Below are 3,109 nucleotides of genomic sequence, written 5' to 3' on the forward strand. Positions count from 1 at the left end.
ATTTCCCAGTTTATGTAAACTGAGCACCAGCTCAGTAAAAACAGGAAAGATTTATGCTTGGCAAACATTTTCAAGGAGCCAATATTTCCCCGTTACTTACTCGTGGCTTGTGAATACAAACCTCACACAGCTGGTACCCCCACTAATGATTCCATTACAATATGTATTGAGCTGATACTCTGTGATATCTCATTGAGGTATTCATCCATGTCAGAAAGGATTTGTCCATAAAAACATCTCCTCTCACACCATCATAGGATGCTGCATTCATTCCTCCTTCCTCTGTCATCTGATGCTGCCTAATCCCACTGACTGACATCAATCACAGGGGGAAAATAAGACAATTAACTGGCAATTAATTAAATTATAAACTGTAAGGAAGAGCAGAATATTTGTAAACCTTAATAGCCTTATTAACATGCACATAACCAGCCAGTTGCACAATCCTACAGCTAAGGGTATCTGTGCACATCTGTGACATCACACAGACTTTAATCAAGGGGTTCACCTCAGAGGGCTGCATGGTGGGGTGAGGAACCTGCCTGGCCAGCCTGCAGCTGGGATGGTACAGGTGCTTTACAGCTCCCTTCCTGCAGAAAGCTGGAGTGAGGATCAACAGAGCACGAGGGGTGCTGCAGCATCCCGCCAGCTGTGGCTCCTGTGCCTTCAGGACACAAGGGTGTGTGCAATTCTCCCTGTTTCCTGCACAAAACAGGCATCTCAAGGGGTGTGGAGGCAGCGGGGAGCTCTGCCAGCCCCTGGGCTCTTCAGATGAGTGTATTGACCTGCAACAACTCAGAGGTGACAGCCACCCTGCCCGGGGCTCTCTCAGGGATGGAGCAGGCACCCAACCATCAGGACTGGTGAGCCTCGGCTCTGTCCCAGGAGGAATACTGACATTTCTGCTGCAAGGAGACATGTTGGGACAGGGCCTGAAAACCCACCAGTGACAGAAACAGTGGATTGTTGTTCTAAAACACATGTGCAATGTGACTTTGGTTAAAGCTGTTTCCTGGAGGACTAAAGGAAAGTAAGTAGGAAAAAAACAAGGGGAGGTCAGTCACCTTCTGCAAGGTCACAGCAGCTCTTGCTGCTCTTGGTGGCAGAGGCTCCATCACTGGGGAACTGGGCTCAAAGCTTAATGCAGCAATTAACAGGGCCTGACCTCTGTTTGAATGTCATGAGACAGGAGGAAAAATCCAATCCAACACAAGCCATGAAGCCACAGCCAGACCCAGATGAGGTACCAGGACCAAAGGCATTGCAGTGCTCATGTTGGTACAGCATCCCTGCCTGGTCCTCAGGTCCTCTTGGAATAACCTGCACACAACATCCTCGGGGTTTGCTCACTTTTTCCATACTATTTCTATACTGTTTTTTCTTGGAAAGGTGACCAAATCAGTCCATCCAATATATACTAAATCCTTGACTTCTTCCTAGTCTATTTGTTCTGAAAGAAGTACCATGTGAAGGAGGAGAGTAACCTACTAAAGCAGGGAAATTAGAGTGTAGAAGATGGATGGAGCTGTAAATCAGGTCTGCCTCCAAGAGCAGGTATAGACCAACGAGACCCTGCCATCTGCCCTCTCTCCAAATCAGCCACATCCCAAATCTCAGCTGTGTTAACTCTGGTTCCAGTCCAGCGTTATTTCTGTAACACGTGAACTGGGATGACATGCACCCAGCCCGTTCATTTATTTGTGGAGTGTGGACTGCTGACTGATGGCCAAGTGCTAATAAAAGCAGTGCTCTCCCTCCTGTGCCATTCCATGCTGGATACTGGCGGCAGGCTGGACCTCTGGGCACACGGCACTCGCTGGGAGCAGACGGGGGTCGTCAGTGAGCAGCGCCTTCACATTTTCATTCTTAATTTTGATGGATCTGCAATACCACATTGTTTTCTCTCCCACTTGGGCTCTATATTTAGCCACGGGTTCTGTCCTCAGCGTGTGTTTTCTGGTGAGGTTGGTAGCTAGCACTGCTCTGCTGTCGGAACGCCTGTCTCCCTTGTCAAAGCGCGGCTGTTTTGGGGATGCGTGAGGCAGTCAGATGTGACAGAAGCTGAGAGGTTTCTTTCACAGCTAGGAAGGGAGAGGAGGGAGCCAAGCACTTCCATACCCACCCTAGGAGCTCCGGTCCCCTGGGAGGGCTGGAATCCGATGCCGGCTGGCGCTGGGAACACCCACGTTCAGCTAACCTGACTGCAGTGTTCACTGCAGGATAATTGGCTCTGAGGAGGTGTTACAGCAAGAAGAAAAAAAAAAAAAGTCAATCAAAGAAGGTGGGACATCAGACATTTTAAAAATAACCCAGGGTGAAGCTCCAAGAAACTGCAATGACCAGGGGCCAGATCTGGATTCCCTGGGGCCAGATCTGGATTCCCTGAGCCCAGCTCACGTCCGGGGTATTGCTGACCTCTGCAGAGTCTGCTGGGCTGGCACTGAGGCCAGTGAGATCAGGATCTGGCCCAAATGGCCTGGCCTCCTGCTGCACCCCATGTTGTAACTATCCAGGATGTTGACACATTCAACTTGCCACTCGTTTGTGGGCCTAATTACACATTCGCATTTGTCTGCGCTCGCTCGGCTCCTAGCAACTGCAGTCACAGTCCTAATTAAAATAATAGACTGAGATTGGTAACATTACTGATTTAACAGGAAATTAGAAGAGTTACGTTCGCAGAGTTTAGGTAATTGACACCAACAGCACTTTCGTTGTAACGGGTGTTCTGTGATTGATTTCGTTCCCCAGTCAGACCTAAAAGCAGCCTGGGAGCACATCCCACCATCAGATTACAGTACAGGGGAATTAAATGGCTCTTACACCACTGCCTGCTCTAGAGCTGGCAGCTGCAGGCTCGGGCATGGCTTCTAGCTTCCAAACCAAACATTAGCCCTAAAATTATAAGCCTAATGTAAAACAAAATGTCTTCAGCACAACATGTTCAGTTCTCCTCATGCAAGCGTCCTTGCATGGCACCCATCTGACCACTCCTGCCTGGGGAGGGGGCTGCAGGCAGCAGAGGAGCAGCTCCTGCACCCTGGGATGCCTCAAATACCAATGGCCTAGAGGCACCACAGGTTGCCATAGGCGGACAGAAAGTCTCCCA

General features: G+C 49.5%; 1 long non-coding RNA gene across 1 annotated transcript; it reads left to right on the plus strand.

Annotated features, from left to right (window-relative positions):
- Positions 1-537: 537 nt before the first annotated feature.
- LOC128793253 (uncharacterized) lies at positions 538-993 on the plus strand. The gene is made up of 2 exons (XR_008432709.1): positions 538-571; positions 716-993. It is a non-coding gene; the product is annotated as an uncharacterized LOC128793253 (long non-coding RNA).
- Positions 994-3,109: the final 2,116 nt, after the last annotated feature.

Source organism: Vidua chalybeata, chromosome 10 (assembly GCF_026979565.1).
Source record: "Vidua chalybeata isolate OUT-0048 chromosome 10, bVidCha1 merged haplotype, whole genome shotgun sequence".
Classification (NCBI taxonomy): Eukaryota; Metazoa; Chordata; class Aves; order Passeriformes; family Viduidae; genus Vidua; species Vidua chalybeata.